At 38.4% G+C, this 13,447-nt stretch overlaps 1 protein-coding gene across 22 annotated transcripts in view; it reads left to right on the forward strand.

Annotated features, from left to right (window-relative positions):
* Positions 1-13,447, forward strand: part of Lmo7 (LIM domain 7) — a 219,473-nt gene that overhangs the window by 95,450 nt on the left and 110,576 nt on the right. The window lies entirely within an intron of this gene.

Here is a 13,447-nt window from a genome sequence, read left to right on the forward strand (position 1 = left end):
TTCCTGCCCCTTTCTTCCTAGAAATATTTATTGAACACCTATGTGTCAGGCACTGTTCGAGGCACTTAGGACATAGCTGGAAACAAGACAGAGAAAGCTGTTATTCCGTGGAGTGAGGTGAGAGCACAGCCAATAAATCAGTAATATCCTGACAGGTGCCAGTAATTATAGTGAAGAAAATAAGCCTTGCCAGTTGCCAATAATTACGTTAGGAAAATAACAGATGGATAAAGAAGGACCGAGGGTATATGAGAAGTGTTTTAGTGAAGGTGGTCAAGGCCATCTCTTGTCTGAGCTGACATTTGATCAGGGACCTAAACGAAGTGTTGGGAGGCGAGTGAGCCCTGGGAAGGCAAGGGGCAGGTGAGGGTCAGGGGGGTCAGCAGGAGGACTGTGAGTCTTCATGAGTGAGGTGAAGAGTTAGGCAAGACAGGCTGTGTGAGGCTTCTCAGACTGGGGAGTAGCGTGCATTCTATTCTAAGTATGCAAGGTGCTATTAGGGTGTTTGGAGAACAACTTAATTGGTTAGAAGGTCATTGGTTGCCTGTGGTGAATCGATGTATTCATTATCTGTGAATATATTTGAAAACTCTTGAGTTGTACACTTTAATTGGTGAACTGCATGATATGTGAGCTATTTCTCAACAAAAGCCTTAAAATGATCACTGTTGCTGTATGAAGATAAGACTGAAGGAAATCATGACGAGAAGAAGGAAGCCAGTTGAAGACTCATTTCAGTAGTTGTGATAGTTAATTTCTTGTGTCAACTTGACTGTGGCATGGGTTGCCTAGATATTGGGTCAACTGTGCTTTGGGTGTGAGGATTTTGGATTTGTGAGGATGTTTTTAGATGAGATTGACATTTGAATCAGTAGACTGTGTAAAGCAGATTGCTCTCATCCAGTCAGTGGAAGGCCTGAATGTTACATAAAAGCTTGCACTGAGATACCGCTTCTTTTCCTGAGGGAATTTGCATAAGATTGCAGAGGACAAAATGAAAGAAAGAAAAGAAAAGAAAAGAATAGAAAGCAAGCAATTTGGATTTCAGGTGGTGTTCCCTGACAGAATTGCAGAAAAGATAAAGAGACAATTTGTGATTTTTAATCGAAGAACAAGGAAATCACTAGAAGCCAGCCTTATAAGTTTGAGGCCAACCTGGACAACTTAGTGCCTTAACAAGAGTCGGTCTCAAAATATACTGAGCCAGCCATTCCACATCTTCAGATTTTTGCTTCAGTACTTATTGCTGGCTTCTCTTGAGTGGCAATAGTGGGTCTGCATTCCCTCATGGCAGCCAGTATCTGGGTATCCTGCAGACAGGTTGGGAGTCTCTTGTGTCTTTGGTTTTTTGTTGTCTTTCTGACATCATTACAATTTTATTTGCCAATATTTTATGTATTTATATCATACATCTTTCCTTAAGGCATCTGTCTTAATTTCTGCATGGCGTCTCTTCTTGTGGACTTGGTATAGTCAAGATGGAGAAAAGTAAACTCAATGATAGTGTTTATGGGTGAAATCTTCAATAGCTAGGTAAACTCGCTCAATTTTTATGAGACAGAATGTTTAAATTCATGTAAGCTTCAAGTGAAGTTTCTGGCAGTTTGCCTTAGAGCTTTATGCTTGTCCTGTTTATGCTGAAGAAAAAAAAGATGAGATGAAAACATGGGAATTGTCCAATTTATAGATATTGAACCAGTACTGTGTAGCTAATGTACTGAACAGTAAAATCTCTAATTAGATTCAAAATACATGAAAATCAAGGGGATCAAGAGATGGGTGAATGAGGGAGGGAGGATAAGGAAAGGAGATGAGAAAAGAAAAGAAATTAAGATATGTTATATATTTGTACCAACTTCCCACAGGGAATGTAAACATTATGTGCTACACACATGTACTAATAAAATAAAATTTAAAAAGTAACTTAGATGTGCTCAAGTATCAAACAGGTTTTTAAAAATCAGAAATAGAGTTTAACTGTGTTTTGATTGAAAAGAAAGGTCACATGAGTCTAGAGTGGCTTTATATGCTTAAAAACTTATTCTTTCATTGTAAACCTTTATCCAATGACACCTCACTGGCAAGATCGTATGATTTTCAATTTAGATTTTTCTATATCCAACTTAATTTGACCAGCCCATCGTTCATTTAAACTCACAGGTAATCCTCAAATGAACTGTTGAAGTCAGTGTTATCTATGTATGGCTGGTGCATGTGATCTCAGTTAACAGTATAATACTGTACAGATGCTACCATAAAAAGTACCCACACCTGTAACAGAAGTTAGGCGACATCTATTTACTAACTATATTATATATATGATTTTCCAGTCACAATTTTTTTTCTCATTAAATCCTCAAAATAACCCTGTTATCTTCATTTTTATAAGAGCAGCATTATCCAGGTACAGTGGTACACACCTATAATCCTAGGTTGCAGCTGGAATTACGGTGGCTAATCAGTTGACATTTAGTTCCAGTGTGTATCTAGGGCAATCCAGGTGGGCCCAGTGTAATCAGAGGAGGCTTTAGAAGAAGGAGGTTTGAAAGGAAGAACCAAATAGATGGTAGCGTGAGAAAGATTCAGCCTGATGCTACTTGTTTTGAAGATGATGGAATAAGATCATGAGCTGGGAATGTAGGTGGCTTGTAGAAGTTGGAAAAGCAAGGACCTGAGTTCTCTCCTAGAATGCAGCAGGAGCATCACCCTGTGGAAGCTTTGAATTTTTTTTTCATTAAGTTTATTGGTACATTTTAGGTATACAATACAGTTACATTCATTATTGGGAGGTGGTACCTTTACATGATGTATCTTGGTTCTTATTTTTTCCCCCTTCCCCTGCCCTCCCTTCACCCCTCCCTCCTTTCCCTATTTACAAAGACTTTGTTTCCATTTTTTCATTTTCTCATATTAATTCCATTCCCTTCTTTCCTTTCCCCTACCCCTCCCACTTCCCCTACTCCTTTAGACCTTTTCTTCCTATTTCACAATACCAATTATACATTTTGATCCTTATTTACACTTTTAGTTTTTCATACCAGAGAAACTATTTGGTATTTAGACGTTGTGTCCTATTTATTTCACTTAAGAGTATGGCCTCAATGTGCATCCACTCATCTATAAATGTATCTAGTTTCTCGTTCCTGATGGCTGAGTAGTACTCCATTTTATAGAAAAACCACATTGGAAACCTTGATTTTAGCTCAGTGAAATTGTGTACTTCTGAAACTATAATAAAACTGTTGTTTTAGCCTCTATTTTGAACAGCATAGATTCAAGAGTGATAGTACTGTATTTGAATCCAAGCCCCATAAGTTAATGTATGAGGTTGGGCAGGTAACATTACCTTCTGGGCTTCAGTTTCCCTATATGAACAATGGGAACAGTGAAATTTACCAAATTTTTCAGTGAGAATTTGAGTGAGATAATTTGTGTAAAGTGCCTTTGTATGCTATGTGGCATAAAATAAAACTCAATAGTCAGTAAGCTGGCAAAGCTAACTCGTTCAGTTGAAGGGCCAATTCGATAATACAAGAACAAAAAATGCCATGTGAAGGACAAGGGACTCTGAAGCAACAAAGGCACCTAACAGGAAGATGTGAGGTTGAGGGGTAGATGAAGCAGGAGGGCTAAGTAACTAAGAGGTTCATAGGCGAGACAGAAAATTGAGTTCGAATTATTAAGGAGATAGACTTAGGATCACTGTTTTACAATTACAGGAAGGGAGTCTTTGGACTTGTGACACAGGAATGACCAAAAGTGAGTCATCCTCGTGAAGTGGCAGGTCCCTGGGGCTGGAAAGTTTAAACACGGGCTGGTGATGCAGAAACATCTGTACGAGTGGCCCCTAAGGGGTTGGTGCACAAAAGAGCTCCAACTTCCAGCTGGCTCTCTAGTTTTGCCATGTAGTTTTCCTGATTTAAATGTGCTTTATTGCTTCATAAAGTCTGTTTTTGCATCATTAATGTGTTTTCCTAAAGCAATTACTTGTTTTACTTTGGAGCACAGAACATGGATAATTTGAGGACAGAACTTCTTAAGGATCAATTTCAGCACTTTTTAATAAAAGAGTAGGTAAACTTTAGACTTTACTTTTCAAGTAAGGCTTAATTTGAATAATATGCAAAACTGTTACTTTATGCTGCAGTTTGACAAAGCCTGTTATTGCTTCTGTATAGTTAATTATAACCTGAGTTAATTAAACATTTCAATAACTAGCCTTTAACAGTATGCTCAGCCCTCCCTCTCCAGGCTCTCTGCTGCCCTAACTTGCCAACTCTCAGTCTGCCTTCGTTGGTGTGGTGGTTTTGGCTCCTACTCTGCCAGGCAGTGCTGGCAAAATATCAGTCACCCTGGTACTGGCATTCTTATAGCATGTATCATCTCCTGGGCCCTCAATGTTGCTTGGCAGTGAGCTTTCCTAGTTTTTCCCTACTTTTGTTTTCATGTATTACAGAATTTCATTGCTTTCCTTGTCCTCAACTCTTTTGCTATCAGCAAATGATCATGGCTTTTTCTTCCTCTAGAAATAGATAACCAAAGAAAGCTTTTAAAAACTAGGTGAGACTAGCTGCTTATTTTCCTTACAAATAACTATTAATGTTATCTATCTAATGAGTGTTTACCTATATGTTGTTGCCATAAAATGTAGATGTGTGAGTTGACAGATTGTATATATTATTAAGCAAGCCATAAGATAGATGGTGAATTTTCCAAAATAATAAATAAAAAAGTAGTACCAGCTGATCAAATCTGTGGCTCAACTGCTTTCTTAATTAAAATGCAAATTTGGATATAGTTTATTCACTTTAGTACTAGGAATTGCTTTAAAATGACTTTGATCACTGTTAACACATAGTAAGAATGGAATTCAAATACTTTTGGTGATGGTCTACTGGTGAGAGTTCTATAATCCATAGGTGACTCAGGTACTCACTAACAAAAAACTGCTGTAAGTCTTATTTGATAATATTTTCCTCACTTTATTTGCCACACGCCTTGTTGTTTCAAAAAACTTGAGTCACCTGGGAAATCTCTTTTCAGTGCAGGCTGTGATTCAGCAGGTCTGGGGTGGAGCTCAAGATTCTGCATTTCTAATAGGCGCCCAGCAAAGTCAATACTGCTGGTCTGTAGATCTCGCTTTGAGTAGCAAGCCCATAGGGCTGCCATTCTCCAGCTTCTCTGAGCATCAGCTTTATGTAAGAATGCATGATGTTATGGTTTGTGTCTAACCCCCCCCCCCACTAGCCTCATGTGGTCATAAGTGCCTGAATCTAGAGTGTGTGATGCTGGGGTTAAGGTGTGTGGTTACTAAATCAGTCCACTGATTGGTTTGGCACCACTCTAATCCAGCTAGCCTAGATAAGACTATAAAAGGGGCAGAAAGAAGCTGCTAAGATCCCTTCCTTGCTTTGCTACCTTCTGCCTGCCATGAACTGTTTCTCCTCTGCAATTCATGTCTGCTATGCCACCCTGCCTCAGAGCCAGCCGAATAGGGACTGAAACCTACAAACTGTGAGCCAAATAAACCTTTCCTCCCTTCACTTTGTATGTATGGTATTTTGTTTCAGCAATAAGAAAAATAACTAAGATACATGGCCTCCCTTTGTGTTTTGATGTGGCCGATTCAGGACCCATGTGTGTCCATTATCCTAAGGTATAGAGTCATTTGAATTTGTCTGCTGCAAATGATAAACATCTGTGGAGACAGAGCTTCCTGAATGCTGACACATAGCTACTAACATTTTTGGCACTGTTACATCAGGGCTAGAGGAGGCAAGGACTTTGGTGCCATATCATAATGGAAAAAGAACTGAGGTAGCCACGTCTCATGGCCTCAGGTTAAATTGATTTACATCATTGTGTTACTATGATTCAGAGGGATTGACTCTCTGTAATTGGGGAAATCTTCTTTAAAATAGGTATGGGTCCTTTTCTAGGGATTCCAGATCAAACTAATCACTAGAAAAGTATTTGGCTGATTGATCGAGAGCACTTCTAGGTGATGTCTTTCTTGAAGTTTTGGTTTAAGCTTTGCAAGACCCTCAGGCACACCTCTGAGCATGGCTTCACTGCTTTTCAGAATTAGTTAGGATTTCAATCTTACTTAGTTCTTTTTGTAGTAAATCTCTTGATTATCCTTTCTGCATAAATAATTCACTTTTATTTATGTCAGTTCTTGATCCTGTACACGCAGGAAACTTTTGCCCAAATAGGACTAATTGGTCTTATGGATAGTTCCATATTTATTATTACATTAAAGTTCCATGATACAAAGTAAGCCTTCTACCTTGGAAGTCACCACACCTGGAATTTTGTCATTAAAGGTTCTTTTATTTCTCAGGTAAAATTGAAAATAATGATTTAGAGCAAAGTGACAGTACAGGTAGTATAGTGTTTCCTTTCCTTTCCTTTTCAGTGCTGGGGATCAAACCCAGGGCCTCACACTAGGCATGTGGCCAACCACTGAGCTACACCCCCACTCCTATAGTTTATTTTAAAAAGGATTTAGACTTTTGCATAATGAAATTTTTGATGTGTAAGGGAAAAAATCTGGAGCATACTATCATTTATATAAATTATACCCACAAAGAACATTTACATTTTTAAACATATTGGAGAAAGCATCCTTTAGACATTATTTAAGTGAAGCTAATATAGCTTGAAATTAATCATTTTAAAGTGGGTAATTCACTGGCACTTGTTACATTCACAATGTTGTAAGCATTTCCAACACTGTACTTTAAAACCTCTTGGCCATCATGTAGCTTCTTCTCATTTCTTCTTCCTCCAGCTCCTGGCAACCACTTCACATTCTGTCTCTAGGAACTTATCCATTTTCGCTCTTTCATATGAATAGGATCTGTGACCTTAGTGTGCTCCTTTCACTTTGCCTGAGTTTTGGAGAGTGATCCACATTGTAGCATGTTTCAATATTTCATGCCTTTTAAATGGGCAGATATTCCTTGTGCTATGCAACTTGTTTTCCATTGATCGTTGATGGACATTTTAACTTTTTCTACCTTTTGACTGTTGTGAATAGTGCTGCTATCAGTGTACATGTACATGTGTGTGTTTGAGAATCTTTTCATTTCTTCAGGATCTATACCTAGGGGAATGCACGTTTAATGGAGAGGCATGGAAGTGAATGTGGGCATATGGGATGGGGAGGAAAATAGTAAAATCACAAAATAAAAAAGAGCCCTTATGTTGACTGAATGCTACAATAGGTATGACTAATTGTATTATTAGGGTTCTCTAGAGGAACAGAGTCAATAGAATATATATATATAGTTATTCAGAGGGGTTTATTAGATAGGATGAGAGGTGACAGAGTCCATAATGGCCCTCTGCAGAAGCAGAAGAATTTATAGTAGCCACCTGCAGTCCTAGAGAGCAGGAGGTTCCAGTAGCTGCTCAGTCCAAGAATATGGAAGCTACAGAACAAGAGGAATGAAAGATGTAATGACAGACCAAAGCTAAAGGCTCAGAAGCCCACTGGAAAGTGACCAGTATGAGTCTGCATCAGAAAGCTGGAGAAACTGGCAATCAGTGTCCAAAGGCTTTGCCAGCAAAGGTTGTACCCACTCAAGAAAACTGGAGTTCTTCAAAAAACAGGCAGACTTTCTTCTACTTTCTCTTTTTAATTGCATCCAGGCTGAAAACCTATTGGTTGCTACATGTACATCAGGGTGAGTCTTTCCCCCTGAATTTGCTGGCCTATGTGGCAGTCATCCACAGACACTCCCACAACTGTGCTTTGCTAATCTGTGGAGCGTACTGTACTCCAATCAAATTGACATACTATGATTAACCGTCACACTCATTCACCTTTGGACCCCTGACATTCTTCCCAACCACTTCCAGCTCTAATAAAAGATCAAGAAATGGGTTGAACTGACATATGAATATGTTACTGGTTAAGGGCTTTTGGAGGGCAAGTAGAGTGATGGGAGGCTTGAGTATGTGGCTGGCTATCAGGGTGACATAGGAAGGAGATTTTTTAGTTTTTGGGTCTCCACAATCCATTGCCAATAGCTGACCTTCTCTTATTTATTAGCTCCCTGGAGTTATGGCCATTAAGGATACTTCATTTGATTTTGTCAAATTCTTTGGTAGTTTTCATTCTTCCCTGATTGCAGCTCTTTGCAGCACCTGACTTTCTACTTCCATGTTCCCTAACCCCTTTCCAAAACCACTTCTTCCTCCTCTGGTACTGGACACTGAAGCCATTAAAACTGCTCGAAATATATCCCCAGCCCTTCTTGTTTATTTATTTACTTTTTAAAAAATTAATTTTATTGGTACATTTTAGGTATACAATATAATGACATTCATCATTGGAAATTTGCACCTTTACATAATCTCTCTTGGTTCTTACTTTTCCCCCTTCCCCTTCCCCTTCCCCTTCCCTTCCTTCAATCCCTCCATCCCTCCCTATTTACAAAGACTTTGTTTCCGTTTTCTTTTCTTTTCTTTTTGTACTGGGGATCGAACTCGGGACCTTGCACTTGCAAGGCACGCGCCGGAACCACTGAGCTAAATCCCCGGCTGTTTCCGTTTTTTTCATTTTCTCATCTTAATTCCATTCCCTTCTTGGCTTTCCCCTACCCCTCCTACTTCCCCTTCCCCTTTGCCCCTTTTCTTCCTATTTCACATTATCTATTATACCTTTTAGTCCTTATTTACATTTTCAGTTTCTCACACCAGAGAAACTATTCGGTATGTACACATGTGTGTCCTGTTTATTTCACTTAAGAGCATCACCTCAATGTGGATTCATTTAGCTATAAATGTCTTAATTTCCCATTTTTTATGGCTGAGTAGTAATCCATCTTATAAAAAACCCCACATTTTCTTTATCCAGTCTCCAGTTCATGGGCAGTTGGGCTGCTTCCAAGGTTTAGCTATTACAAATTGTGCTGCTATCAACATGGGTGCACATATATCACTGTGGTATGATTCTTTTAATTCTTTGGGGAAGATCCCCAGCAGAGGAATAGCTGGGTCAAATATGACTTCCATTTCTAGTTCTTTGAGGTATCTCCATACTAATTTCCACAGTGGCTGTAACAGTCTACACTCCCACCAGCAGTGGAGCAATATTCCTCTTTCTCCACAGCCCTGCCAGAATTTGTTATTGGTTGATTTCACGATAGCAGCCATTCTTTCTGGAGTGAGGTGGAATCTCAGCATTGTTTTCATTTGCATCTCTTGAATGACCAGTGATGTTGAACATTTTTTCATGTATTTATTTGCTATTTCTACTTCTTTGTCTGAGAAATGTCTGTTCATTTCAGATGCCCATTTTCGGACTGGGTCTTTAAATTTGGCAGGTCTGATTTTTTTAAGTTCTTTATAGATTTGAGATAGTAGACCTTTGAGGAACAGCAGGTGAAGATTTTTTCCCACATTCTGGGTTGTCTTTTCACACTGCTGGTGGTTTCTCTTGCTGTGCAGAAGCTTTTCAATAAGAAGAGATCCCACTTGATTGTTTGTGCTAGTTCACGGGCAACTGAGGTTTTGTTCATAAAATCTTTTCCTACACCAGTGTCTTCAGGAGTTCTACCTAACCTCTATTCCAGCCAGTTCAGCGTTTCTGTTTCAATATTTAGGTCTTTAATCCATTTCAATTTTAGTTTGGTGCATGGTGAGAGATACAGGTCTAGTTTTAATCTTTGGCAAGTTGAAACCCAATTTTTCCAGCAACATTTATTAAAGAGACTGTCTTTCCTCCAATGAGGGTGTTTGGCTTCTTTGTCAAAGATGAGGTGGCTGAGTGTGTCTGGAGTTGTTTCTGCATCTTCTCGTCTGTTCCACTGGTCCTCAGGTCTGTTTCTTTGCCAGTACCATGCTGTTTTTATCACAGTAGCTTTGTAGTATAGTTTCAAGTTGGGGGTTGTGTTACCCCTTGCCTTGTCTCTGTTGCCTAGAATTACTTTTGCTGTTCTAGGTCTCTTCTTGTTCCAAACGAATTTTTGGATTATTTTGTGAAGTATGCTGCTGGGATTTCAATTGGGATTACATTGAGCCTATATAGCAGTTTTGGAATTATGGCCATTTTCACTATGTTGGTTCTTCCTACCCAGGAGCAAGTGATGTCTTTCCATTTTCTGATATCATCTTCAATCTCTCTTTTCAGAGTGCTATAGTTTTCAGAGAAGAGATCTTTGATTTCTTTTGTTAGGTTGATTCCTAGGTATGTCAGTTTTTTGGATGCTATTGTGAAAGGAATTGTTTGCGCTATTTCTCTTGTCAGTGAGTCCGTTTGTGTAGAGGAAAGCTATTGATTTTTGTGTGTTGACCCTGTAACCAGCTGCTTGACTGAATTTGGTTATTAAGTCTAGAAGACTTTTGGTGGAGTTCTTGGGGTCTTCTATAGAGAGTGTCATGTCATCTGAAAATAATGACAATTTAACTTCTTCCTTTCCTATCTTTATCCCTTTTATTTCTTTCTCTTGTCCAATTGATGTGGCTAATGTTTCGAAAACTATATTGAACAGGAGTGGTGATAGTGGACATCCTTGTCTTGTTCCTGATTTTAGTGTGAAGGATTTCTGTTTTTGACCATTTAGTATGATATTGACTGTTGGTTTTTCATAGATAACTTTTATCGGATTGAGGTAGAGACTGTTCCAAGATTTTGTAGGGTTTTTATCATAAATGAAAGATGGATTTTATCCAATGATTTTTCTGCATCTATTGAAGTGATCGTATGGTTTTTGGCCTTGGCTCTATTGATATAGTGTTTTACATTGATTGATTTGCATATGTTGAACCATCCCTGCATCCCTGGGATGAATCTCACTTGGTCAAAGTATATGATCTTCTTGACGATCTTCTGCATTCTATTTGCCAGTATCTTAATAAGGATTTTTGCATCTATGTTCATTAGTGAGATTGGCCTACAGTTCTCTTTTTGGATAGGTCTTTCTCTGCTTTGGGGATCAAGGTGATGCTTGCTTCCAGGAATGAATTCAGGAGTATTGCTTCCCTTTCAATTTCATTGAAGAGTTTAAACAGTAGTGGCAGTAGTTCCTCTCTAAATGTCTTGTAGAATTCAGCAGTGAAGCCATCAGGACCTGGGCTTTCCTAGGGTGGTAAGATTTAAATAAAATTTTCAATTTCATTATTGATATTGGGTTGTTTAGAATTTTTAGGTCTTCTTCATTCAACTTTGGTAAGTCATACGCATCTAGGAATCTGTCCATTTCTTCTTTGTTTTACATCTTATTGGTGTATAGGTTCTGGAAGTAGGTATTGATGATCCTCTGGATTTCTGCTGGGTCTGTTGTAATTTCACCCTTTTCATTCCTAATTGCATGGATTTGGGCCTTTTCTTTCCTTTTTCTGATAAGGTTGCCTGAGGGTTTGACAATTTTGTTGATTCTTTCGAAGAACCAGCTCTTGGCTTCATTGATTTTTTTGTATCATTCTCTTAGTCTCCATTGGATTGATTTCTGCTCTGATTTTTATAATATTCTCCCTTGTATGAGCTTTGGGTTTGTCCTGCTCTTCTTTTTCTTTCTTTCTTTTTTTTTTTAAGATTCATTTTTGTTTTATTTATTTATTTATTTATTTATTGTATTAAATTCTTTTATTGGTACATTGTAGGTATACAACACAATTACATTTCTCATTGGGAACTTGTACCTTTATATAATGCATCTTGGTTCTTATTTTTTCCTCATTCCTAGCCCTCCCTTCACCCACTCCACCCTTCCCTATTTACAAAGATTTTATTTCCATTTTTTTCATTTCTCATCATTTTTCCTTTCCCTTCTTTCCTTTCCCCTGCCCCTTCCACTACCCCTACACCTTTGGACCTTTTCTTCCTATTTTACATTATCGATTATTCATTCTAATCATTGGTACATTTTAGGTATACAATATAATGACATTCATCATTGGAAATTTGCACCTTTACATAGTCTCTCTTGGTTCTTATTTTTCACCCTTGCCCAGCCCTCCCTTCAACCCCTCCAGTCTTCCCTATTTACCAAGATTTTGTTCCTATTTTTCCATTTTCTCATATTAATCCCATTCCCTTCTATCCTTTCCCCTAGCCCTCCCACTTCCTTCCCCTTTGCCCCTTTTCTTCCTATTTCACATTACCTATTATACATTTAGTCCTTATTTACAATTTCAGTTTCTCACACCAGAGAAACTATTCAGTATTTACACATGTGTGTCCTATTTATTTCACTTAAGAGTATGGCCTCAATGTGCATCTACTTAGCTATAAATGTCTCTAATTTCTCATTTTTTATGGCTGAGTAGTACTCCATTTTATTAAAGAAACCACAATTTTCTTTATCCAGTCTCCAGTTGATGGGCATTTGGGCTGTTTCCAAGTTTTAGCTATTACAAACTCTGCTGCTATGAACATGGGCACACATATATCACTGTGGTATGATTCTTTTAATTCTTTGGGGAAGATCCCCAGCAGTGGAATAGGGGGATCAAATGGGACTTCCAGTCCTAGTTCTTTGAGGTATCTCAGCTGCTCTTCTTTTTCTATAAGCTTGAGGTTCAGCATCAGGTTAATTGGGCTCACTCTGTTTTCCTAGTATGAGTATTCACTGCTACGAATTTCCCTCATAAAACTTCTTCCATTGTGTCCCATAGATTCCGATACATTGTATTGGCATTGTCATTTAATTGGAGGAACTGTCTGATTTCTTCTTTAATTTCCTCTGTGACCCATTGGTTATTCAGAAATGTGTTGTTTAGTTTCCATGTGTTTATGAAATGCTCACAGTTTCTTTTGCTTTTGATCTCCAATTTCATCGCACTGTGGTCTGATAATATACAGGGCATAACTTCAATTCCTTTGCACTTACTGAAACATGTTCTATGAGTGAATATGTGGTCTATTTTGGAGAATATCCTGTGTGCAGCCGAAAAGAATGTGTATTCTGATTTTGTGCAGTGGAACACTCTGTAAACATCTGTTAAGTTCATTTGTTCAAGGGTTTGATTGAGTTCCAGTATTTCATTGCTTATGTTTTGTCCAGTTGATCTATTTGTGACAGTGGGGTGTTGAGGTCCCCCACTACTATTGTATTAGTGCATATATGGCCTTTCATGTCCATTAGTATTTGTTTTATATAGTTGGCCACAATAGTGTTTGGTGCATATATGTTTATGATTGCCATGTCTTCTTCTTGGATTGTTCCCTTTACAAGGACTTAGTGTCCTTCTTTGTCTCTCGTAATCAGTGTTGGTTTGAAATCTACTTGATCTGCAAAGAGGATAGCTACTCCTCCTTTTGTTCAGGTTCCTTTTGCATGGAGTATTGTTTTCCACCCTTTAACTTTCAGTCTATGAGTTCCTTTTTGAATTAAGTATGTTTCTTGTATGCAGCATGTTTTTGGATCTTGCTTCTTGACCCATTCTGCCCATCTATTTGTTTGATTGGTGAAGTGAGACCATTAACATTGATGGT

Source organism: Heterocephalus glaber, unplaced genomic scaffold (genome assembly GCF_053883595.1).
Source record: "Heterocephalus glaber isolate CG9 unplaced genomic scaffold, H.glaber_assembly_v1.0 deba00001577, whole genome shotgun sequence".
In the NCBI taxonomy this organism is placed as follows: Eukaryota; Metazoa; Chordata; class Mammalia; order Rodentia; family Bathyergidae; genus Heterocephalus; species Heterocephalus glaber.